Source organism: Xiphias gladius, chromosome 13 (genome assembly GCF_016859285.1).
Source record: "Xiphias gladius isolate SHS-SW01 ecotype Sanya breed wild chromosome 13, ASM1685928v1, whole genome shotgun sequence".
Taxonomy (NCBI): Eukaryota; Metazoa; Chordata; class Actinopteri; order Istiophoriformes; family Xiphiidae; genus Xiphias; species Xiphias gladius.
In genome coordinates, this window is record NC_053412.1 from 5,861,816 (window position 1) to 5,889,538 (window position 27,723).

The window sequence follows — 27,723 nt, forward strand, 5'->3', positions numbered from 1 at the left end:
TATTTTTTATGTACAGCAATTATTGCTGCCTTTCCTTTCTTTTGTGATTGTGAACTGAATGGATTTGGGTTTTGCACTGTAGGTTGAACACAACACACAATTGGATGCCATCACATTGGATTTAGTTAGCTGTGATTTCTTACTATTTTCTGACATTTTATAGACCAAACAATTAATCATTTAACTTCCAAATTAACTGGTGGATTAATCGACAATGAAAATTAATTATAACTGGATGGAAATGTATAACGTAAAAAAAAAAAAAAATCATGTTACAGTGACTTAACTTTGCATAATTTCATTTCCTCTCTAAAAGGCCCCTAAAGCTTGGAGATAAATTACTTCTACAATTTCCCAACATTTGTATTGAGCGTTGTCCGTTTGACTTTTATTTCTGCAAGTGCTCATTTAAAAATGGTTGAGAATATAACCCCTTTATGTTTTAGAGCTGGAACAGTGTTGCTCACCACAGTTTTTAATATTTCATCACCTCTGCACATCATCTTTAATTCCGCTAAGCATCTGCCAAACAACACAACAAGGACATCAGAATTATATCGGCAATCATTATGACGCTTGCCTTGCTTTATTTTACAAGTTTGCTAATTAGCACTTGTGCCAGAGCCCGTTTCCCCCTGGAGCCTTCTTCCTCTGCTACCTCTCTTCCTCTCCCCTCCATCGATCACGACTCGGGGAAAAGTAAACTTTCCGAGTGCTTTTTTTTTTTTTTTTTTTTTTCACGGTGATGATTCCCAGTTGAGCGGCCTGATTGTGGGAGCGCTAGCAAAGATGCTAATTTGTTCTTGACTAGTGGAGTAAAAATCAGTACGGAGCACCTCAACACCCAAGAGGGGGAAGAGAGGACAGGTGTGGGGGGGTGGGCTTGTACACAAAGCTGATTCCACTGAAGCTGTGGGACTTCCAATAACAGTTTTAGATCAAAGATAGCCTGATATTTTCAAAGTATATCACACAGTTTCCTAATAACACTTTGTAGAAGGTATTGATTGATATTGTGTTGAAAAATCCGATCACTGAACTGATGATTTCTTTCTTTTTTCTGTCTGTTTCATGCTCTCTTCCCGTTGTGGATTCTCTTCATAGGTAAGTTGGCCATACTGCTTGTCATCTACACGTACAAACACACATACACACACACGCACACACACACACACACACACACACAGGGCCCTCTAGCCATTCTTTGTCTTCGTCTTAGCAATAACCCACAGCGCTATCAGTGCTCTACGGCATCCACACCATCTGCATTGGAGAATCTGTCGTTCTCTAATGAACGGTAATTGATACCCGTGCAGCCGACTGTACGTCACATATGGGTTCCGCTGTAGAGAATAGAGGTTGTTTTTCACATTCAAGTATGACAGATGTGTGTATCCTGTTATGAAGGTGCAGGGACATTGCGAATGCATGCACAAAGCCGTTCATCACCAACAGCTGTGGGGCTGCAGAGGCTGGGACTGGGAGGGCGTTTGATTGAAGCGCATGACATTTCTGGTGTATGCATGTGTTGTGACAGCAATCTAACATGTAATGAATTTTTATCACCAATGAAAAAAAATCAGCAGGCTGCTCAGTGTCTGCTTTAAGAATTTCAAGGGTTGAAGTGAAATTTTTTTTCGGATTTTGTGACAGAAATAAGCTCATGCATTTTCTATCAAGGACCAGCTTGTGATGGCATCTGAGGCAACAGCTTTACATCATGGATCACTTTTATTACCACTATTGCTCCTTTTTCTTGTACCATAAATTTGAACAAATTAAACTGAGGATTGGTGAATGCACTGGCTACAGTGTTTATTGTTTCTTTTCAGGCAATCTGACTGTATCACTGGACAATATTACCTCTGAACGATATGAAGTGGCACTGCTTCAGCTACTGTTTGTCGGTCTGCAGTTTCGGGAACAAGTCTTGATCCATTCGCATGCTGAATGGCAAAAGGCTACTTTTAGTTGGGGATGATATCTTGGTATCTCAGTGTAGAATACGGTTGCTATATCGGACTTGAAACTTGATAAATGCTGTTTAATAATGATGTACATTTCCAAACATTATGCCAGTAACATTGGGCTAAATAAGTAAATAACAACAGTTAGTTAAGCATAATCAGATATTTCCCCGTAATTCCAAACTGTATGAATACCACTAACTCTTAGACACACATTTCTCCATGTATGCAGACATAAATAAAACAACTTAGTTACACAAGATCTTTTGCGCCTCTAAAAATGTAATTTATGGGGGTAATGCTAGTTTGTTATGCTACAGTGGCATCTTGTTTACATAATTCATTGCTCTTGATTGGACAATGCTACAAATTTTTCCACGCAACCAATTTAGATCTTATTTAGCGAAGGAAATTTCTTAAATTCCAATGGTGTGCACACAGTTTACATTTTTTTCTGATATTCTTATTACATTCTTAATGTACCATATATTCAAAGTAATGAGTCTTTCCACTTATCAAAGCATACGGCCTCCTCTGCCATCATGCACTTTATTTAAATTTCAGTCAACAGCTTGGCATTTACACTCAATTTAAAGTTAAAGCTGAACTAGGAGACTTTCAAGTTGGCTCCTAAACATTGCAACAAGACTAAAAATAAGGAAAATCATTTTTAAAGAAAAGAACAACATCGACGAGAAAAGACTTCAGTACCGAGAAATATATCCAAAACTGGTATGTCAGTACATGGTCAGGTTTTGATATGCCTTGTGGCAAAAGAAATAACTCACCAGAATTTCCTCAATAAAAACAGATTGAATCTGCAGGGTCATAGTTAAAAGAAATGTGATTGCCTTTTCTACTGCAACTTCTCTCTCCCATTCTCATTTAATAGTGTATTTTGTCCATTTTCATCCAGTGATCTAATTAGTTTTCCTTAACTCTCCATCAGTGATTTGTTTTCAACTAAATGTGTGGACCCGAGAATGATCAGATTCCTTTTGCTGCACTCATGCGGCACACCCCCAGTTAATAGCAACAGTAATCACTTAGCCCACCACCAGCGCTCATTTGGCAGTATGGTTGGATGGTCTGCAAGCTGTTCTGGGGGAATTTGTTGGGCTCCTGACATCAGTGCATTATGGACGCGCAAAGAAACGACTAGAGAAGAAAAGGAAAAGCTGTTAGATCATTTACAAACAACAGAAAAGAGGATAATTACATGGATTTCGGTGGACTCCTTGAGCGTGGATGCATCCACTTCAAAATATCAAAAGAACATCTTAAAAAAAACCACATAAATAACATTACCTCAATCAGTCATACCGGCTGAGAAATAAATTCTTACTCAAAACATAATCTCTTCAACACTTCTAGTGAGGACTGAGTTTTTTTTGTTTTGAAATAGCATTTGTAAATTTATGCTCGACACTTACATTTCTAATGTGCCATTCCTCCCTCAAATACAGCCAGTCTAATAGAGGATCGTACCAGCCCAGAATTTATTGTCCACACTGTAATTTCCTTCCTCAGGAGCTAGAGAGGTTACCTTTTATCCTCAAAAGATCGCACATTACTGCACTAAGTGCTTTTTTTACTGCCATACGCTTTCAACCAAGCTTAAACTGGCTCCGGATATATTGAAAGCCTTTTTTAAGTATGGGGGGTCATTTGAGGAAGCGCCGTAACTACATCGCTCTCCACCCTCGCACTTCTGTCAGCGCTTTTTTTTTATCCTTGTTTTCTTCAGAGCTTATGTCACGTCACGGAGGATTTTGTCATGTCTTTATCATGTGTTAGCAGATGCATAAAACTCAAATGTTCACTCATAAAAGGTTCTCACTGCTCATATGACACAGATATTAAAGTGTGGAGGGTTGAATGAGAGTTAGCTTGGCAGTTGCTTGTCTTCCTGAGATTAAATGTTGCACTGCCACAATGGAGATGTCTGGGGGACGAATGACTTCTGCACCCCCTTGTCCTTGTGATTTTGTAGTCACTTGTTGTTGTTCAAAATATTTATAGGTCAGTTCAGTATTCCTAGTATCATTTCTAAATCATGTGGCAGCAGAATGGCCCGCAGGGTTAAGAAACCCTCTGATAATTAATGAACAATCATAAATTTGACCTCTGAGTTGGCCAATGTGAGTTTAACAAGCACCGTGTGTCCTGTTGGGCTACTCTTGAACAACACGACCATTGTAAGTCTTGCATTCAGCTGACACTCTTACCGAGCCCCAGGTGAATTCCTTAAAGGTCAGTTGACAGTAAACAAGTGAACACGTTGTACCTTAAAAATGATGCAAAAACCCCTTTGGGATAGTCGGTAATAAGTTCCACCAGTTAATCATATGTGCGTTTTTAGGTGCAGCAAAGATGGTGCAGAGTTACGTCAACTTCCCAGAGGTGGGTACAATGGCTAAAACGTTCACTCAAGTAAAAGTACTGTTACCTCATAAAAACAGGAACTAAAGTAGAGGAAATAGTAGTCATCAAAATAATTACCTGAGTTCAGGCAGAGACTGTATAACCATTAGCTTTGGCCTGAGTGGTCGTGAGGCAACCAGCGGAGACTTTTGCACAGTTTAAACAAACAACATATAACTTGTTAATTGGTGAGCCTTAGAAGTTGATGCTAGGCACATGTCGTTACTGTTGTTTTTGTTAGCGAACCAAGCTAGGTGTTCCCCTGTTTCCAGTCTTTGTGCTAAGCTAAGCTAACCAGCTGCCAGCTGCCATGCCAAAGCCATACTCGGACAGTGGAAACAAAAAAGACTAAGTTCAGGTATTAGTTTCATCTGAGTCCCCAGCTGTAGCGTCATAATGCCCATTATCTTAACAGAATTGTGATCGGCAGATTGTCAGCCTCTTTTAAGTTTGAAAGGTAAAAGTATTGAATTTTCTTAAAAAGTAAAATTTACTCAAAAAGCTACTTAAATACATGTGATAGAGTAAATGTAGCTCCTTACTACCCATCTTTGCACCTGCCGAAGTTATGTCAAAGGTTTCTCGATGCCCTGCTTGCAAAATAAAAGCTTCTGAGGGAGGCAGTCAACGTTTCAAGATCACCTCTGCTATGGGGAAGAAGCCACTCACTATTTTCTGATCCCCAGGTATTGTATTGATTGAGCTCTCAGCTGGAGTTTTGTCCTCACGCCCAGCTCTCTGCTTTTCTCTTCTTAGAGGCATGGAAGGTCAGTTGCGATGGGGCCTGACTTTGTGAGTCTGACACATTTAAAGGATGAATGATACGAAAAACGTTTCTGCGGCAAACAAGGGAGAGGGACACTACAACTTCTGATAGCTCCTCTTTTGAAAATTTTAAAAGACAGAAATCAACCGGTTAAATACACAGATTGGTGGTGTAAAGACAGAGGGATATGTGAGGGTTGGAAGGATATACTGAAGGGCAGACTTCACTGGAGAGCTTCCTCGAAATTGGCTAGCCCTTCAGGGTCCGTGACATTTCTCTGAAAGTGCTTTGAGCAGCAGGTTCAAGCTCTGACTCACTTTGTTGGCATGCTACACTCACCAGTGTTGCTAGAACAGAGTACGTCTGAGAAGACGAGCTAAATGACTGAATGAAGCCACCTTTTCTTGGACTTAATTAAGATGTAGCCATGCATACGATTCCACATTCAGCAGGTTTTTAGCACCAAATAAATGATTCATCTAAAATGATTAATCTTTTCTCCTCTAGCACAGAAGTAATTAAAAGAATAAATTAGAGAAATAAAGTTATTGTATAGGTTATTGAGTTATTGTACATGAGTTATTTTATTTACATGCAGAAATAAAAATAAATAAATTTGAATTAACTAGCCAAGCAGATGGATGTGATGTGACAGGTGCTGTATGCTGTATGCAAAATTTTTTTTTTTTGTAGGAGGAACTCATTTATTTACCTCTTTTTTTACATTATGGGCGTCTCCAGAGGGACATAACACAAATTTTGGCTGTTCTCTGTAAGCTGTCTTCAGGGTTGTGTCCATCCACGTCAGCCCAACATGCCCTGCAGCATTTCCCACATTGTCACATTGGATCATATGCAATTTGACCTGCATGCGCACCTGCCCCTGAGGAGGCTGAAACTGCACTTTTTTGTCACTGTTCAGCTTCGGGTCCCGTGGCTGTGAGCGAGCGCTTCCTTCAGGAGCGCTGTAAGTGATAGTTTGAATTGGTCATTTGTTATATTGACGGTGCACTGACGGCTTCCCATTGATTTCCCATCGATATGTAGGTGAGCAGTAGATAAGCCAGCAGACGGGAGGAGATAAGCGCCTGTCGTTTTCACTGACAGCTACGGACACCACGAAGGACAACGCAAAGTCAGATGTCTCCCAAAGTCACCCATTGAGCGTAGAGTTACCCCCCCCGCCCCTTTCTAACACACACAAGCTCTCAAACAAAGACACTCAACAGCTTCGTACCTCGTCCAACCTCTTGCCATTGAGCACTGCGAGGCTGCTATATTGAATTAGCTATCGTCTCTGTCACATTAGAAGTCCTCTTCCTGACAGCACCGTATCAATCAACTGATTCATTCTTATTAGATTAAACTATGGGGGTGTCACGTCGTTAATGTGAAAAATGGGACGTTGGAGCAAGAGAATGGAAAATCCATTTCAACAAAGGGCCAAAAGTCAGACGAAGAACGTCAAACATTACTAATGGTAATGTTTGGAGTTTGAAGTAAGGATATTAATATTGATTTAATCGTACCATAATCTGTCTTCATACATTGAAATTCAGGTGTTGGGATTTTTGATAGGCAGGATAAAGATTCATTTCACAAACTTGGTCGTTTTGTCCATGTTTTTCCAGTGTAAATCAATTACAGTGTGGCCGAATCCAAAAGTAAATCCAGTTAAACTATAGTCCCTAATGTAAGAATCTTGAAGTCTAGAATACTGATCTTTTATCGTTCTTTACTTTGAAGAAAGTAATGTAGCTGATATAATAAGAACCACTCTTTAGGAGCATTAGGGTTGAAGATCAGTGGTGTAGTGGTACATTTTGCTAAAAATACCTATGTACTTTAACTCAAAGGTGCCCTCTGGAGTTTTCTTGTAAACAAACTAGAGGTATATTTATATTTTACTTGCTGAGAGTATTTCTTTCCTCATAAGATATTTGCGAAGCAAATTTGTAAATATTTTAAATCCTGCATTGTTTACATCTGTGTTTGTCAGCTAGCATGCACATGCACAATACAAACAAAACGGGGACCCACTCATAAAAACATTGCTCTATAGAGCTGCTAGCAGTCAAACACTCCACAGGGTACCTTTAAAAAGACACTTTCAGGCAGAAAATCCTTAAAGGATGAAGTCAGGGAACAGAACTCTCATTAGCAGTAAACACCACAGATTACTTGAAATACTTTAACATGAATGCCTGCAGCCTTTCACTGTAGCTTGAGTGGCTATCTGATGTATGTGTTCACTGTTCAAGCTAACACTTGGGTGAAATAAAAACAGAGAGATGGTAATTATGTTTGTATCCTAATTTCTTCTGCAGTCGTCAGCAGTAGGCAGACTTTGCCTATAAATAGCTGTCCCTAATATTTCCTCTTTCAGATACACCAGCAAAATCTCCTTAGTCTCAAATCACTGAAAAGGCTATTTATGCTTGATACATTATTTAAAGATTACTCAGTCCTCCATGTTTCATTCTCAGCATCACTAATTTTAGAAGAGAAATAAAAGTATTTGAGTCGACTGGAGTGTGTAATTATTGGTCCTCCAGTTCGGTTCAGAGATTGAGAACGTCAAACCTGTTTGTATATGTGTAGACAGCAAATCTTAAAAGACACCCTTACAAATTTAACACAATTGCTAGTCAAAGCAATGAGGCTAACGTGCACAAAACTTTAGTCTGAAGTGTTTTTTGGCATCCTGAATTATAGCTGAAATATGGCCACAGGCTTCTAGAACAAAGGCAGGATCCATACTGTGTTTTTGTGCCAAATTGCACAACCCTGTAAATGGCCATTAAAAAGAGTTGTGAAAAATGCATAGGGAGTCTAGCCAGTAAGTTGTTCCCTCTGTTGTTGCCTTCTCCGAGGCTAACTAATGGCGAAGCAGAATCATATGGTCAAAGAAGTGCAGTCAGAGGCACTTTATTTCCTCCCAGCTTGCTTTGCCAGTATAAAAGATCCAACTTTTTTTTTTTTTTACACAGTGATTATGTTCAGTGTCTCTTGCTTTCTCTGGGATTTATTGGAAAAGAAATGGAAGTTGATAAACTGGCGTCTGAAGCTTCCGTCACACTCTCCTGTGGCTTCTGCACCGCCTGCAGAGGGTGTCCGCGTGTCTCATTTCTCCCGCGGGAGAAGTGAGCAATGTTCTCCCACCCTGGGCCTGCGCGAGAGCAGAGGAAGAGGGAGTATGAGGGTGGTGATTAAAGGTATGGTAGAACGGGGAAGAGGATTGGTGAAACAGGAAGAAGAGAAATGAGGTGACTAGTGGGAGCTGCAGTGGGAAGTCTGTTCTGGCAGATGGCTCTGGTAGCTTCTCAGTGGCCTCTTTCTTTTTTTTAACTGTATCATCCAAGTCACCAGTCCCTGAAGGGGACTTTGAAAGAAGTGATTTGCCTCTTTTCTCCGGCTTTGTTCCAGCCGCACACGCTGTTGGTTGGAACCTCAGGGGAACTCGACACTTGGGGGAGACAGGCTTTGTCGCCATATTTATGCCATGTTGTCGAGACATTTGCATTTCTGAAACATGTTTGTTATATTTCTATATAGATCTGAAAATCGTGCATATTTCTAGACTTTCATTACCTATAATGACGCTATTATGGAAGTCCCTGTTCATTCATTTGTTCTAATGAGTACTGTACAGCATTGGCCTGTGTTATCTGTCCTCTCTCTAATGTTTGAGTATTAACTGAGGAGGCTAATTATGGTTGAAAGACTTTTGTGTCAGATAACCTAATTATTTTTTAAATCAGCTGGCTCGAGAGAAATGCTGCTGATCTTAGTGATGCAAGTAGTTGAGAAGTTTTGTCCCAGAAGGAGACAATTTGAAGAAAGTAAAATTTACACCTTGTCTACATAAACGCAGCAAAAGCAGCACCTTGAGGGCAGAACATCAACAGCTGCAAGTCCTTTTTCAGTGTCTTCAATGAGTCCTTTTCAGCCACAGTGATGCTGTGTGTTTTCAGAAGCATTTTATTGAGCTCACATCACAATGGGTGATTGTGTGCTTGGACACAAAAGTGAAATAGTTGCTCTGGACAGAAAACTCCAGTGAAGCTTGTGCTGTTACCTGGCCAATTAGGTAGCTGCAATGATTAAAAATAGAAGCATTTGTGTTCTGTTGGACAGGTAACTGGAAAATCTGGCTGAAACACATCAGGTATAAATGGGGTGTAAAATAGTGCCGGGAGGTTCGAGTCTTACTCTCCCTCAGTATATACCGGGTGTGGACATCTTAATGTATTACTATTTCCAGTATTTGGTGTCGCGCACCTTTCAGGCTCAAGAGTCTGTTGGGTGTCTTGCCTGTTTAGTCACTTCAGTCCCCTTTGAAGTAATCACAGACTGACCAGGGTGGTTGACGTAACTGTGCAAATCATTGACATCGTATTATACATCTTGAGGGTATTCGAGTGGAGATAGCCAACCCTTTGTTAACTCTCACTACAAGCTGCCAACATGGAAAGCTGCCCAGTGCAAATTTCAGTGCTTTAAATCCTTGTTTGATAGATAATGATCTTCTGTATCACAGGTATACGGCACAGCAGTTGCTCTCAATGTGGCTTGCGGCAAAATCAAGGACTCAATTTGTGCTACAAATGCTCAAATCGTATACCCGGATCTCGCACACAAACGCACCTCTTCCCGTTAGTTGCTGGGGGAATGAAGGGCAGGTGTCCATGCGGTGGAAACGCAGTTACACTCGTGGCACCCTCTGGCAGGGTTATTGATGACTCTCGGTGGCGGCAGTCATAGTATCAGCTTGAGCTTCATCGCTGAGCAGGAAAGACCTGCTGTATGTTACCCCTGCTGAATTCGCTTATTGCGTCACACATATACAGAGATATAAAGCTCATACACTTAAAACTAGAGAAAATACATCCACATACTGTATATGCACACACAGAAAAAAGACACGTCATTTGCATCCAAGCATTGTTTGGCGCAGTTTTGTGCATTGCATTCATATAGAGTATCTCTCTCTGTCTCTGGCTTTTCTGTTTTCCATGCACACACACTCCTCGCAGCACTTGAATAACAAATTAAATCATCCAGACCCTCGGATAAGCAGCATAAATAAGATGGAACAACACGTGGGTTTTGTAGCCGCTATCTGTTTTTAAACTGACGCTGCTCTGCATGCGACAAGTGGGATTCTTTTCATTGAGGTTGTAATCAGGGCTTTGTTCCTTCCATATGCTCCACCTTATACACTGTCTTTACCCAGCTACATAACAGTGACTCCCCTACGGTGAGGGTCATTACTGTTGCTGCGCTACGGTGATTTGTAGCACAGTCTCCGCCACCAGCTCTACTGCTGTAATTGTGCAGCTTTAGACTCCAATTAGCATAGGTTTCCATATGTATGGAGAAGATCTCCATATATTATGAATATTGCCAGAAGAGGCCAGGGCACTAAGAGCTAATCTGTATTATTAACATGGCTGGTGGAGGATACAGGAGGGGAGGGGGCTGCCAGGGATGGAAGCTGGTTGAAAGATGCAGTTTTGATTCTGCTTCCTGTCAAATGAATCTTGGCCTCAGGTGACCTAATTAGGCTGGTAATAAATCAAAGCACTCCACAGGCTCTCGCATTCTGTTGGTGTGAGATATATCAGTGACCCTCAGGGGAGGCCAGGGCAACCTTCATCACTTCCCCGAATCAAGGTTAGCACTGAAAATCAAGGAGTGTGTGCAAAGTCTAACAGCAGTTTCGGTGGACACTTGCATATTTTATGTAGGCATGAGATGGCAGTTCAAAATTTGTTTTAGTTATTTTTGCTGAATGCTGAGAATACATGAATAAATGCTGACCTCTTTGTTACTGGTTTTGTTTTTTAATCCATATCATAAAGCTTTCTTTGAGTTTACACACTGGGGATGGGATGCTAGACAGTCTGCTTTCTTTTTCATTGAGGAGGATTTTAAGCAGGACAAATTGTGACAAGAGCTGTCATAGCTAATTTAAAGCTGCACTAATCTTTTTTTTTTTTTTTATTACCTGTGGATCATATGACTGTGTAATGTGACAAATGCTGCTCATACTTACAAACCGCACAGTGAATTACCACGGGATTGTGCAGTTCCTCTCAGCTCTACAGAACGTTTTAGCATCTCTTTGCTCACTGTTTTGGTGTTACGACCCCCAACTCTTGGTTCAGTCTCACCGCTTTCATCAGCAGCATCGTTTCCATCGGCTGTTTTTTAAGCAAAACATTATAAAAAAACCACTGTGCACTAAACAACACCAAACAATAGACAAAGTTAGTGATGAATGTCGAAGCACAGCAATTAGGCTATCGACAGAGACATAATTGGCAACTCTTTTGATGATCATCATTTTCAAGCAAAAATTGTACAAACATGCCAAAGCTCTGCTTTGTTTTCTATCATTGCAAACTGAATATATTTGGGTTTTGGACTTGTGATTTAAGAAAAAAGGCATTTGAAGATGTCACCTTGGACTTTGGAAAAAAAAAAAGATTTTTATTAATCGAAAAAATAATCCGCAAATTAATCAATAATGAAAATAATCATTAATTTTAGCCCTACATGAATGCGGTGGAGCATTTAGCGGCTAGAGAGCCCGATATTTCCTTCAGAAGTTGATGGAGACCAAAACAGAACTAAAAAACAGGGAATGTACATTCAATACGTTCAATAAACTAGATGTCAGTGTTGTGTTTACAGCTCGTTTCTGCTGCCCCCAAATGGCCAAAAAAATCAGTTAATGCAGGTTTAGGAAAGTTTTTTACAAGCAGGAGAACTTGAGACATAAGTTCTAATCAACATTACTTTAAAGCATGTGCTGTCTAGTTCAGATCGTACAGTTCTGGATGTATAATTAGGAAATTATCGGGTCACTTTAGGTATTTCTAACTTATCTTATAAATTAGTCACCCGAGTATAGACAACAGCATACAAATTATTAATTATGAAAAACACAACAATAAGAATAACACACCCTCACTGGATTTGTACAGTTGCATCATCTATTGGCAGCTGAGGGGGTCATTTTTGATCAAGATGGTAAGCTTTCTTGATAATGATTTAAAGCTTCTTGCCATATATCAGATCATAGTATTCATGTCTAGTGGATACCTAGATACTCTAGTGGATACCTCTGTCTTTAGTACAATTTTTTTTTTTTGTCATTCCCAGAAGAGATACGTCCTTTCATGCGTTCCCAAAATTGCTCAGCTCTCAGAAGATTCTTCATGCTCAGGGTGCTTAAGTTAAGAATGTCAACTTTTTTTTTGCAAAAGATTGCTTCCAGTGTTCCACACTGTTTACCAGTGGGCTCATAGTAACCAGCAGTGCTTTCAATATTGTGATATGCTTCTAGCTAATGATGGATCCCACATGGGCATAAGGGCTTATGTACAGTACGTGATACACTTAAATTGGCTATAAGCAGACAGTTTTTAATGGCTTCTCAGAGTTCTTTCCAAAAAAAGGTTCTTTCCTCGCCTGTTAAGTCGCCAAACCAGTGATGCACCTCGGTAGATTAAAAAAAGAGCTGTACTTGTACTTTTACAAGTTTCATAAAGCAGTTCTCTGCTGTATATCTTTCACGTAACTTATTATGGATCACTTCAAACGGAAGTTCATAGAGATTGAGTAAACAAAGTTGGAAGTGGCGAGGAGAGACAAAAAGGCAACTGGTCAGACTCACTGAGAGAATTGCTCTTGCACCACGAACGAATGAAACCAGCACAGCAGCACTCCCCAAGACCAGGTCACTTATTGACTACAGCCTCTCCTGTCCACACACACACACACACACACACACACAACAACAACACGTCTGCAGTGTGGCTCTGGATGCTGTATGGAAACTATATCGCTAGGAGGCTGTTAGTGTAGATGTCGGGGCGGTGGGCTGACAGGTGTGACGGCCCTCACGCTCTGAGGGAAGGCAGCTTACAACCCTGATAGGCCAATACCTCAGCCCAGAGCACTCTGAGAAATGTCCGGCTGCTGGTCCAATTGGTGGAAAGATGAAGCTGACAGGCCTTAGAGGATGGCGCCAGGTGGAATGCCTTGTCTTTCTCACTTAGGCTCTCTCTCCCTCAATCTCCCCCCTGTTTCCCTCCTCTTTTTACTTGCCTGAAAGTCTCCTGGTAGGTTATTGAGCTGGTAAAGCAGCAATATCGGTCATGTAGATAATGGAATAAGAAGCTTAAGTAATTGTCACGTACTGTATATCTCATACACTGCCACTGCGATTCACAGCGCTAACGCTGCCTGTTAGTTTGATATGCAACATCCATCACTTTGTAGAGTGAATTGTTTTGGACAATTGTCTTTTAGTATTTTGAAATCAACACCAGGGTCTGTTTATCCAAGATCTGAGAATTACGCTTAAAATTGCTCTCAAGAACCAACTCAAGGGGCACTCCACTTGTTTTACAAATAAAGTTTGGTTTAATTGTCGAAAGGAGTAATAATCAGCCAATGAAAACATTGTCCTACAACTTCTGTGGCTCTGGAGGGAACCAGATTTTGAAAAAATTTCGCAGGTGTTATCTCGGCTTTGGCTTGAGATTTAACATTTTGACAGTAAGCCTGCATTAAAAAGTGTGGAGCGAGTATGGAGTGGATGTGAAGTTTGAAACAAGTAGGCATTTATCAGGGCTGGAGGGGCTGATGAAAGATGATGTTGAGTTGCATAATGGGAATCAGACACAAGAGTTTAATCATTCTTTATCTAAGAATCCTTACATTTTTTTTCAGTGATATGTTTTTCCGCAAAAGCCTAAATGTTATTTAAAAAAAGTTATATTCATATGTGTGAAATCTTTTAATACCTCCAGTGGAAATTAGCATGGGAAATTAACAGTAAGTAGCCTATGTCTCACAGGCTGGATCTGACCTGTTGCACACTCATTTCAAATGCTTGACTCCGTCTCCGTTCTTCAGCCGAAAAAGACACTAACAGGTTACTCTCGAGCATTTGAACCTTTGATAAATAATGCACCACTTTTATGTCCAATTTTATTCCCAAATTTCCCTCGTAGCAGTTTGAAAAATATGGGCCGAGACTTGTATAGTTAAACCGCTTGTGGTTTTCTCTGCTGCTGTGAGAGGGCTAATATAACATGTGTGGCTAATATGCTAACCTTACACATTGTCTTTCTACGAAAACTCTCCCCGAGGTTATGCTTAGGTTAAAATTCTATTTGTCACATAAATTTCAGGCTCCTACTGGAAATGGATTGTTCTATAATGGCTGTAAATGGTACTCCCACTTCACAGACTCACACACACAGACACCAGCCTGACATACACCCATGCTTTACTCATACCGACCCATTTAACCTCTGCCTACAAGCTCGAGCATCTGACTCTGAATGAAGCATTAGAATAGTGGGAACAATGAATTATCATGGAGTGTCACTGAGTGTATGCCTGCTAATACCGCCACCTCCGAAACACTTTTTATGACAATAAAAATATGTAGACAAGTGATGGAAATAGAACCATAAAGGTCTGAATAATTCATACTTTGAAGGTAAGAGATTCCTCGCCAAGGAGAGGAGATGTATTCCAAAGTTTCAGATCTGTTATCTGGGTGTGTGGGTATGTAAATACACAAGTGCAGTCTCGATAGGAGTAGACGTCGAATGACACTGTGTGCGAACCCCCGTCTTTCTAACCATCAGCCGAAGTGGGCTTGTTTTCCCACAAACAATCTTGTTTCCGTGAGACAAACGCCCAAGGTCATACGCTGGAAGTGGGGTGCCGTGCCCTTGGACATCCTTCACCAGGCTGGAACACGTTATGCCACTCACTGCTTAACTTACCACGCAGTAGAAAAGGGGTGAAAGATGGGAGGCAGAAAAGAAGGAAAGTAAATAGAAACGGTGTGTGGAAAGGAGGGGAGGAGGGGAAGCATTTGCAGAGAAACACCAGAAAAACATCATGTCCTCACCTTTTGGGAGCAGAATCAAAATATTTTCATTTTGCAGGATTTTTTTTTTTTTTTTTTTTTTTTTTTTACATCAATACTTGACTGCAAAAAGATTTTTTTGAAGACTTGAAAGGGCGATGAAAGATTGATGAGGACCTGACGATTCCTTCACTGCATTTTTTAGCAGCTCCTTTTGCAGCCAAAGTGTCTGTTCGAGCCTTAAGGGAGGGAAAAGTGACATTGGAAATTGAGGCACAGCAGTGTAAATTTGCACTTTTTTAGTGTAGCTCTTACTGTTCACCCCGAACAAAGTTTAATGCAACTGGTAAATATTAAACTGGAAACAAAATTAGTCTCCTCAAGATACATTTATCAGGATGTGAACCCCCAGCTCTTAAACGGACCTGCCCTATAGGGAGCCTAAACAGGTGACGTCATCTGCCTCCTGTTGCTAAGCCCCTCCCCTGTGGCGTTAAGTGACAGCTCCTGGCGGCAGGGCCCCCGGGCAGTAAGTCTTAAACACAGTGCTCAGAGCCACGCAGTCACAGAGCCCAGGGCTATGCAAGCTGCTGCGATGATAACCCTCTGTGGGGTGCCAGCACCATCACTGAGTGGGTGTACGTGCACAGCTGGAGACATGAATGTGTGTGTGTGTGTGTTTATGCTTGCATTTGTCATTTGTCTGTGTGTGTGAGGTTGTCCTTGTGTTTGTGTTTGAGCAAAGGATCAGAGACAGTACGACCAAGGCAGTTCAGGGTGTTTACTTTTAATTATATTTTTTTTTTCTCAGCAATGAATGAGGGGTTTGCATTAATTATACACAGGAAATGTGCCGTGGGTTTTCACAGGCACTGAGATATGCCTTTTGTACGTCCCCACATTTTCCTTCTATTGACTTCAAGCAGATAAACGAGGTATGTTTGGTTCGTATTCAACGGCTGTCAATGGACTGTGTTTAATGTCTGCTATTATGAATGATTAGCTTTGGATTAGCTGACGCTTTTGTCTCGTCTGCCCACTTTGTTTTTTCTGTCCCTTTCAAATCCAAGTCATTCGGAGAAGTGGCTCTTTAGAGTTGTATCTAAACCCAATCATAAACAGACGTGCAGGGTTCGACTATTGTCACAGTGCTGTTTTTGACGGAGAGTCTTGACTTTGATGGTTAGACATGTTGGCAAACAATGTGCGACTTTACTCAGACCTGAATGTCTGCTGAATATTAAGCCGGCTGTCGATATGGTCATTGTTTGTGTATTCGTCAAAATTTTGATGATAAATGTATCCTCTCATGGCAGAGTGGGTGTATTATTAGTATTATTAATTTGTTTAATAAATTAATTTAAAATTTTAATTAAAAAATCTTTTAATTTAAGACTATATCAATACTAAATCACACAGGGGAGAAAATTGCTCCTCTCCATATTCTGATGCAAAGTGTACTTCTGGCTACTCATCGATATCAATGGTAATGTTTTCCATCTGCTATCAAAAAGTAACAAACACACAATCATTATAATACTGTCCACAGATTCGACACTAAACACATTCCCACAAATCCTGGCTTAGAAAACCATCTATACGTTAACCTGCGTGCAGTTTATAAATCACAATTAATTTGATAGTTTGTGCACGTACACGAGCCTCATACCCTGCACCATCAACTCCCACAATTAGCAATAAATGGTCAATGAAATGGCTGTTGTGAGTGCGGCTGTGCATGTAAACCAGCCTGGTGGTGATGGAGAAAAAGGAGAAATTTTCGACCAGATATAGGAATTGCGCTGACTTTTAATATAGAGGTGAAGGTTGAGACGAGACCAGCTAATTGATTTGGTGCTCAGAAATACCGTTTATAACCACTGATGAGCGTCTGGCTTACGCAACCTTTAACATCCACACGAAGAGCGCTCCAAACTCAGCCTACTATCACGTTAAGAATATACAGTATCTAGAATTAAATGAATTGTGTCTCGGCAGGATTTACAAAAACGTGTCCATGCTTCTGTCTTTAGTAGGCTCGACTGCTGTAATAGCGTCTTTATTGCTCTGTCTAAAACGTCTGAGAAAGATCAGACCGCTGCAGCTGCATTAGAACACTGCTTGAGTCCTCTCTTAGACCAAGAAAGTGGAACACGTCAGTTCTGGTTCTCAAGTCTTTGCACTGGCTCCCCGTCTGTAAAAGAATTGATTTAAAAACACTACCATTGGTTTAGAAAGCACTGAATGGTTGTGGGCCAAAACCACTCACTGTCCCCATGGTCAAAATTAAACATGAAGAAGCAGCATTCAGTTTTCATGCACCAGATATCTAGAACAAACTCCCAGAATTCATTAGGTCAAGTCCAACTCTGTTATTTTAAATGAAGGCTTTAAAGAGGACTCCACTGATTTAGCATTTAGTGCTTATGGTAGATGTCCATATTTTTATTTCACCTTGTGTTTCTTTTATAATTTGTCTTAGTGACCTTTTACGTCTTGAGCAAAGCACTTTGAATTGCCCTGTTTTTGAGAGGTGCGATACGAAAAAAGCCTTTGAGCAGATGCAGTGAGCTTTCAATCCTGCAAGCTGCTGCAGATGAACCAAGTAAACAGGATATTTCTTGGTTGTGCGTAAACAACCCACTGACTTACACAATTCCTGTGCCGTTTGTTGAAAAACAAACAAACAAGTCTGCCCTTTGTGGCTGTAAGTAGAAGAAAGCAGGTAATAAAATTCAATTTCTTATGGAGTGAAATCATACTACAGACTTAATATTTAGGTTTATTATTATTAACCAGTAGGATTTCAAATTCAGAACTGTCCTACATAGAGTTTCTGTGGTGGCAAAAACAGTTTCCTGACAAACTTGCTCTTTATATATCCAAACTTTTTGAGGGAATCAGCCAAACACCTGGCATGTTTCAAGACTCCCTTTTTTTTTTTTTAGTGTGCAAATACATTAAATAGGCCCCTGCTGAGATGTGACTGAATTGGGTGTTGTCAGAAGCAGAGTAGAGCAGCTTGGGTGTATCTTTTCTACGTGATTCAGTGTGTATTGATGCTTTACTTCTCATTTATATGGCATAGATACAATGGAGTGAAAATTCTGTCGTACGCGCTGTTAAGTTTGTGAATATGTATCGGTGATTTGCGAGGTTCCTTGTAATTAGCTGTTGGGATTTACTGATTCATAACAGCGAGGAGCCTTTTTGGCTGACAGAAAGACGGCATTCGCACCCCTTTTCCTAAAAATAAAGGCGATTTGAATGTGCCACATGTTGTCTACCAGGACTGCTGTTTTTTGGCATCGGTGACACTCCTGTGATGGATTTCTCACCTGTCTGATTCAACAGTCGTACATGTGACTCACACAGAGTGAGAGTTACAGAGAATACAGCCAATGAGGAATGAGAGTATTTTTTTGTTTGTTTTGTCTTTTTTATCCTGTTTTTCCTGCATCTGTTCGTTTTTCTGAGCTTTTTAAGATACACAGAAGCGAAAGGCCTAAATCCATAGATCTGTGTGGCTAAATGCCATTTCGAAGCACAGAGACCATTAGTAGTAGATTGATAAATTGTTCTCTGTGGTAGAAGAGATTAGAGGCTATTGTGAGAAAGTGTGGTAATTGATACAGCAGGGCTTGTTAGATAAACCGTAAGTTGACAGGTAGCTAATTTAACTTGTGATACAAATCAAAGTAAAGTAACTGCGAATTTCATCACCCTGTAATGAAAGGGATGATGGGGTGGTAAACTGCACCCAGAAGAGACATTTATTTTAAAAGTGTGAAGGATTCCTCTTTTGGTGCTGGAATTCAAAAACTGTCTTGGAATAGATCATTACATTTTAAATTGAAAGAAAGGTCACCTCTACATTTGTTTATGGTCTACTTTTTCCTCAATACTTCTCCCCAAACCAAAATATTCATTTATATGTGATCATAATTTAGAAATCTGTTTGCCTTTATCCAGTAATGTGCCTTAAAGACATAGACTTGGGACCTGGGATTTTTCATTGAGTGAAAGCCAAGCTGTGGCCTGTCAAGTGTTACCCGCGCCTCTCACTTTCGTTCAGCTGCGGCCCCATCGCCCGTTGTGTGGAGTCAACAGCCGAGCCGCTATCATTGCAGGTAATCATCTCCACGCTCCGTTGCATTCCGAGAGACGAGCCAAACACCTCGCGTTAAGGCCACCCGACTGACCGACATGCGGAGATGTAAACACACACTCCTCTGTGTCGCAGAAGGACGCCATCCGCACAGCGGGGGGGATCCAATTACCTGAGCTGCGATTGGAAGCGAGGGGGAAATGCCGGCAGTGGTTGGCACACACATCAGTACCCAGGAGACAGACAGATGCCTGCTTTTCCCAGTTGACTCTCCTTCCCATACACATATACACACTTACATGCAGAGCTCAAGCTTATTTATGCACTTGCTCAGTGAACCTTAAAGTCCCTGCTGGTCCTCGGTGCGTGGATCTGTTTGTGTGCAGGCTATTGTGCGTGTGTGTGTGTGTGTGTGTGTTAGGCTTCCTTGGAGTTTCTCAGTTACATTTGAATGTCAAAAACCCATGCATGTGTAGCCCTGAAGAGAGAGAGAGAGACAAAATTAACAAAAAAAATGAGCTTGCTAAACTGTGCATAACCGGAACACATTTCCCTCACACACTCTTCTCGGGCCTACAAATGGAGGTTTACAAGGGAAGAAACATTCAAAAATTATTTTGCTGTGATGAATTGCAGCAGCCAATTAGTATGTTTCCCCTCATCTGATCTGATAGCTCTTGATGGTCTGAATAAGGCTTTGTAGCCTACCTCCTTCTGTCACAATCTGCTCCTCAGCTCCCCTTGGCTCTTGTCTCCAGCCCCTGCTTACTTCTCCCTCGTCATGTCTGTCCCTTCATCTCCCCAGACCTGCCATTGTCCGTCCGCCCACCAGATGTCCCTGGACTTTTTGCCTGCCTCCTTACCCACCTGCCCACCTGTTTCTTATCGGCAATCACCTGAGCTTCCCCACCCACCTGTTCCCAGTTTCCTCGTCTTCCCCAGCCACTATTCAAACCTGCCATTGCCACCAGCGCCTTGTTGGATTATCTGCTTAAGTTTCTGTGTGTTTTCCTTTGTGCCTGCTACTTGCATTTTGGTAACCTGTTGTCTGTTCCCGCGTATGTACCCGCCTGCCTGCTTGTCATCCCGTCTGCCTGTAAGCTTTATTTCAACAATAAAGCTACTTTACTGCATCAGCCTGCCATTGAGTCCGCGTTTGGATCCTTCCTGCCTGTGCTGTTAAAGCAACCCTGACACCTTTGGAACCGGATAGTTGATTATAAAGCGGAGGCCATATCTCCGCTTGACTGCTTGTTTGCCATTTGTCAGTGGAAATGATGTGCTTGAGCGATGAAAAGAACACTTAATGTGATGGTTCAAAAAAATTTGAACATGGCCACTAGCTCATTTGTTTGTCGAGCAAGGAAATATGCTCAGGGAAATAGGAAAGTAGACTCGGGTAGAAAAAAGGAGGAAGGAATGTGATTTGAATACTGGAGTCGATTTTAAGGTCTGAAGAAGGCAAAAGAGCTTCACTCACTTGGGGAGTGTTTTACTATGGCACAGAAAATTGTTGTAATACATAAAGTACCATAAATTCCCAGCTTAAAGCAATTGTATTCAAATAAAGGCGCAGCTGACTGTAATGAATCACATGCTAAATTCAACATACATGCATTTTCACAGCAGTAATTCTGTCAGTACAGCACAGAGTCGCATCATACTCAATGTGCTGCTCTGAGTTTCAGTTCTCACTGGAAATACTGTTTTCATTGGCCAACTATTCACTTCTACTGTGCAGATTTTTGGAGCACTTTTATGTCAACCTTGAAATCTTAAAACTTGCACAGAAACAGTCGAGTCTCATCCCATAATCAGTGATTATTAATTCACCTTTTTTTTTTTCTTTATCATTAGACCAGTTTGTCAGTTTCAAGTCAGGTCAACTTCAGCTGACCCGGATCTGTATGTGGAGCAATGTAGCAACAAACTGTAATGACCGAATGCTGTAGCTCATGATGGACAAAGCCGCGCAGTCATAGTGACGTTGGTAATGTAATTGGAAAGTATGTCAACTGAAAAAAAATCTTGTTGGTTAAAAAAAAAAAAAAAAAGAGTAATAATGTTAAATGCACTTATTTTACTGGAAAATGTACCAATATGAGTTACATTAACTCAGAGTTCTCACAATGTAAAATTAAACATTATGATGAAGTAAATCTTACTTTACTGTTTGCTCACTGAGTTCATTTTACAGTGTAAAAGATGCTGCTATATACTTTCACACGCAGGCTCGGTTGTCTTGGCAGCTGAGGCAAAGGAAAGCCCGGCGACTATGTGAGAATTTACAGGAGTAAGACTCTTGGGCAATAGCCAACTACTGTAGTTGTCAAGTGTTAATTATACTAGTAAGTAAGTGCCTTATATTTGTATGTTTGTACAATGTGTACTTATTGTAATGCAACAGCCTTGAGAGCACATTAAGTACTCATGGATTTCTCTTTTTTTTTTTTTGTAAAGATAAATACACAGTTTTAAAAGTGTTGTAAAGTCTTTTTTTTTTTTTTAACCAAACTTGGTGTGTATGCCCGTGAGGGTGAAGAAGGATGTGCTTGGGGTTATGTATCCTCTCCTCCTCCTGGGACAGTCATCAGTGGCCCCAGTCCCCGCCAGCCCAATTAGGACAGTAATTCAAGAGCGCTTGTGCAGGCCATCATACTGTCGTACACCGAGCTGCCCTGTCTGTGGTCAGGCGGGTTAAATCATTCACGCGCACACACTCATAGTCGCTCACGCAATCAGCTAAAGACAGAGGAACTCTCACACAGCCTCTTTGACCCTCTGGTGATTATGTAGATTATATGGGTGGCTGTGCGTGTGTGTGTGTGTGTGTGCGTGTGGGCACGGGTCCCCCTCCATTTCACTAATTGCTTAGAATAGTAGATAAGACTGTAATTACAACTCTTGTCTAAAAAAAGACCTTGTGGTGTCGATCTTCTGCTGCTGCTGCTGCTATATTTTGCTGCCGATGGCTCCCTTTTCAAGCCGCCACCATCATATAGACACCAAAACATCTGCCCTGTTTCCTGCTATTTCGTGAGAATTACATTCTCTTTGTTTGAGGGAGTGTGTTTTCTCCCCCTCTTTCAGTTCATCTGATTCAGACATTGTATGCGGCGCGTGTTGCAATCAAATGAGACATTAAATCAGAAAGGAGCGTGGTGAGGATGTTGACGACGTCCTCAACGGCCACATTTAGCTCTGTGTCGGGAAATTTTGTGTTCAGGTAACAGATTAATGCACTTACTGCACTGTACAAGGTTGGAATTAAATCTGTGTATAGTCATATGTAAAATAACTGAAAAAATCTCTCCCTCGGCAGATGGAGTGTGACCATGGTGTCATGGCATTATAGATGTATCAATTTGGGTGTTAATGAAGTATATAATTGAAACCTTCCTATTTATGTTCCTCATTTGACTTTAATTTCCTCAAAAACTATGTAGCAACTTTGGAAAGGACCGTCTTTGACACTTTAACTCTGCTGCAGCCGAGATCCACGCAGGTTGAGTTAGTTCTGTGCTCTTGTATCGGAAAGTCTGAAGTCAATGATTTTGTTTACATGTACATTAGTATCCCAGTATTAAGTTTGACCCTGGTTTTGATCATATGGGGGATTTGACATTTACACTGAACACGAGAAACCTGGTTATTCATATGTGTCTTGATTCCTCAGCATTTCAGACAATCGTTTCTTTGCCTCGACATTTGAGGTAACTGCACTTTTGTGCACTTATCATCCTGATGGAAGCTTCTCCATTTGATTTGTAATGGAAAACAGAAAAAGCAACAACACAATTTATGCTCTGTATTACCAAAAGGTGTAAAATGTCAGGGTATTAAACCATTTGCCATCTTCTATATTTACATACACATATATATATATATATATATATATATATATATATTTTGTTTTTGTTTTTTTTTGTTTTGTAATTTTAGTGACTCACCGCATCATAACTCCAGTTGAGGATGCACCTGCACACATGACAAACACTGATCGGAAACCTGGATATGGTATTTACATGCTACTGTATCCCGTTTTTTTGTTTTCTATTGGACTACTCCAGTTAGAATATTCAGGATTCTCTATAACTGGGATATGATGGTTGCATGCACAAAATGTAATACTCCAAAAGCTTGATAATAAACAGGATACTGGATAAATGAAGGAACTAGAATACAAAATTATTATTGTAGGAATTTCTACACTTGTGAGTTTGTTTGTTTTTGTTGTGTTGGGTTTTTTTTTTTCACTTTTGTCTGCAAGCTATTTACTTTTGGTATTGGAAATTTTTTTTTTTTTTTCTTAGCTGTTGTTGCAAAGTGTTATGGAGCCCTTGGTCAAAACAATCCTAAAACCCTAAATGTAATTCTTGTGTTTCGTTTACTTGAGCGAGACAGTCTTACCCAGAAATCTCTCCAAAATACGATGTTTTGGTTCGAGTCAGAGCCAAGTTTCTTATTGGAACTTCAGGAGCTGTCCTTGGTGCTGAACTCACAGCTCTAATACCATTCTCACCTCTAGAAAACACACAGCTCTCTTATCTGTGGTGTGCACACTTTATGTAACCCCAGAAGACATTATTTTTTCTCTTTTGGGTACTTATTGTATAGTATTACTCAAATCTGTTACAGTATTTGTGTATTTGACGAATTAAAATTCAAGGATTCTCACTCTAGAGTTAGTCTACCCCAGTGTGTGAATGTAAACTGAATGTAATCCAAGTTTGGGTCTGGCTCGGGGATGTTTCACTGGGGAAAAGAGATACCTATTTTTGGTGAACAATCAACTCTGATTGATATCCTTTCCCACTACTGTCACGTCTTATTTGGTCGACCGCTGTATCCCCTATAGGTGTAACGGGAAAAACAACAAAAGTTACTGACAATACATAAGAACCTTGGTCGATTTCAAGACCTATTTGTTAAAGAAAGACCATGTTGATGGGTTTTAATTCCCATTTCACAGCAGTCTTTGTCTTTCACTGGCATAGGATTGAAACCAACTGAAACTAAGTGTGAAGGAATGCATACATGTGTGTGTGTGGGCTTAAATGATGGCGACAGATAAAAGGAGATTAAGAGGCAGTTTGTGGCAGAAGCCAGCAGGCGACAGCGGCTAGAAGGTACTCGCCTGCCGAGTGGAACCATTTGTAGGGGGCAAGAGCAGCATGAGACCAGATTTCTGTACTTGGTGTTGTGAACTTATTTTTGAAAAACACCACTTGTCTCAATGAAGAATACAATTGTGGAGGAAGCCGCATGTCTACTCATGTTTACAAATGCACATTTATGCAACCGCGGAGGCTCTCACACACCCACACGCAGCGAGAATAACATTTTCGGAGATGACCACGTGACACACACAGACATAGTCATAGATGGGAGGGGGGCTCAGAGTGATCCATCAGTGGGAGTGGTTGGAGTGCACATCAGACAAGCGAAATGACAAAGGCAACTCAGACAGATGAATCAGCCCAGTCGCTGTGAAAGGAGCGTGAAAGAGATGTTCACATTCATCCATCCATCCTCGTCAGCAGCCAGCGGGCCACCCGGCTGTCCCCCAACCTGACACCTGACCCACGCACACACACACACACACACACACACACACACACACACACACGCTCGTACTTGCACTAGAGAGACATGCACTCATATCATAACAGTTGCTCAGTCACACATACGTGCTCTTTGTGTGGCTGTACATCTACACGGTCTACAAACGCACACACATTCTCTGACCACACACACCATCATGGGAGGAGGGGAGTTAGCCACATCTTGTTGACATTTTCATAGGCACTAGGAGTAATTTATGTAAGGTTAGCTTGCTCCCAGTGCACTGGGCCAGAACACAGTAAAAGCAAACAGAGGGAGAAAGAGAACAAATTGCTTTTTTAAATTGCTCAGACAAGGGGTGCTCTTTTTGCTCTATTAGGACAAAGTGCAAACACTGCTACAAAGCAGGGGGGCAAACCACAGGAGTGTGACTAAATCTAATAGAAATGCCATTTGCCAACATGGATATCAATGGGCTGTTGGCATCTGCATGGAACCAGTTTGATCTGGATGGAAAACATTATGATCTCGCACAGCGCTAAGATAACTAAATATCAAGAGCTAGCATTTACCTACAAAGTAGTCTATTTTCAGCCCACAAGGTGAGAATTACTTTGTCTCATGAGGGACAAAGCAGGGAATAGTCTAAAAATATCAATAGAGAATAGAATGTCTTTTGTTCCGATCTCCAAATAGGATTTTCTCAAAAATGATGTTACTTTGCCCAAACAGCCTCTGGCATTAGACATTTAAAAAAAATGTTTATGGTCTAAATTCTATGAAGAGCCATATTATTTCCATAATCTTTGATAATTTCAGCATCACATGCCTCCTCATAACTCATTGTTTAGTATTTACATATGTTAGTTTTTCATGTAAATCCTCCAGACACCCACCCCACCACTTTGATGTAATTTTGATTATTTCAGAAGCTTAATTTGTGCCTAGTGCTGAGCACACCAACCTGAATGTGTGTCTGCCATATTTTTTGTTTGACCCCATGATCTAAGCACGTCGCATTCCACATTTAATGACAAAATCTTGTGTGTGCAAATGGTTTTTCTGGGCCGCTGGAGGCTACAGGACATCCAAAACCAGTAGGGTTTATCCTCTGAGGACCAGGAGTATCCTTCTCGAATTTGATGGTATTCTGACTGTTATCTAAGGTGATATTTTAGCCTCAGAACTTTGATAGAGGAGCGGTCATAATTACTGAAATAGAAGATGCTCTGGAGATGGGTAGACCGAGAACAAAAATGACACCAGAACTGAAATATTCATGGGGACATTTCTCATGTTCATGTCTGTGAACGAGGACCTCTTGTTTGTTCTGCTGTATCTCAAGTTCTGATTTCATCGGATAAGGCATGCTGTAAAGTGGAGCTCTGGCAAGAACGTAACAAGGTTTTATTTTGTAATCCAAGTGCCATATAATACACTTTTCATAATTTAGCACAGTTTGAGATTGAGATTTTTTGGTCTTGTCTTAATCACTACTGACCTGAGCAAACCTTCGATCGATTAACAGATTTTTATTTTAGTCCACGTTGAAGAGTTTTCTTAGGGTTTTGAGTTGTTATTCTCTAACCTGCAGATTACCAAAACAAGGCAGTACAATATGAACTTGGGAAAGCATATATACTGAATGACACTTGCTTATTAACTACTTTTGAAGGGGAACACAGTAATTAAGCAAAATAAAAACAAAGCCAGAAGGAATGGTGAAAAAAATCATCAGTCCTCCATTTACATTTTTTCTTCTGTGGAAATCAAATGTGGCGAACCAATAAAGCCATAAAGAAAACACATTTTATTTTGTGGAAGCAGCTAATAACCATTGTGATATCCACGTTCCCTGCGTGGGTTCCTGGCTGGTCGATAAACTTAAAAATGGCCTGTTTCCTCTCCCTGGGTATCACAGCACCCGATACTCCTGTGGAGAGGGGGTGATATTGGCTATCTACAGGAGACATCCCCCCTGGTGTTACCATGTCCTGTCCACAGCCCTATTTGGGCTGAACCTAAATGGATGCATGTAATCCTGCTCTGCTCATCTGCTTGTTTGGCCTCAGCAAGCTCCAGCCCCCTTGGAGAGACATTGACGTTTGTAGGGTGGCAACAAGGACATCTGGCTCTCCCCTTGCATTGGACCATGCTCAGAAATCAAGGTCAACGCACTCACTGAGCACACAGTGCAGAATCAATGTTCATGAAGTGAAAAATCCCCAAATCAAATTAGACACAACACAGGGCTTAAGGCTGATACCATTGACATAGTTTCTTGGGTTTTTCATTAAAACCTCTAGGAGTTGTTACATAAGGTTTGAGTGTATCTACATCAAATTAAAGCCAACAACGAAAGAGATGTTTCGAGAATCTTCTTATGTTCCTATTTGTCCCTAATGAGTCTCTCCCTGAAATTATATCCACTTACAACCAGAAATACTTCAAATTACTGGAGCAAAATATTTTTAAAAGCTGTTTCACTACAATTTTAAAGGAAAATGTCCCTTTTTCTGTATTTGCCATGGGTTGAATTTGCTCACTAGCAATCCCAAACCTCTTGTTTGCAATCCAAGGCAGACGTGTATACATACATGCTTCAGACTTTCACACTAATGCATGCACTCACTCCTATACAGACCCACAATCAGAAGCATTCGACTCACTGGGTTTGATTAACTGTTTGTAAAGCTTTGCCATGCACGGACAAGCAGAAGATTAGCAGTGACAGATACTTCTCGTTCTGTCGTTCACTGGGGAAAAGACGGGCTTTCATCTGTAATAGCATGCTAAAACTTCCCGCCTATGTTGGTGTTGATATGCCCCTATGATGTTCCTCGCCGAACACCTAACACTCACGCAAAGTGTCAAGAGTCCATCAATGCGTGCGGCATTTTCACTGCAAGCCTGTGCAGTGCGTTCTGGGTAGAGATGAGCTACTACCAGCTCAGTGATTTATCTTTCCAGGTGATGAAATATGCATTTATCA

General features: G+C 40.9%; 1 protein-coding gene across 6 annotated transcripts in view; it reads left to right on the plus strand.

Moving 5' to 3' along the window:
* The window catches only part of LOC120798257 (neural cell adhesion molecule 2-like), a 403,203-nt gene that overhangs the window by 188,882 nt on the left and 186,598 nt on the right, over window positions 1-27,723 (plus strand). Inside the window, exon 5 of one of the 6 annotated variants that reach the window (XR_005708654.1) lies at window positions 19,972-20,295. The exons of 3 other annotated variants lie outside the window; for them this stretch is intronic. The gene's annotated coding sequence lies outside the window, so the exon portion shown is untranslated. Of the gene's footprint in view, window positions 1-1,680; window positions 1,779-19,971; window positions 20,296-27,723 lie in introns of those variants that run through there. 2 more of the 6 variants (XR_005708651.1, XR_005708657.1) reach the window with 2 other exon arrangements.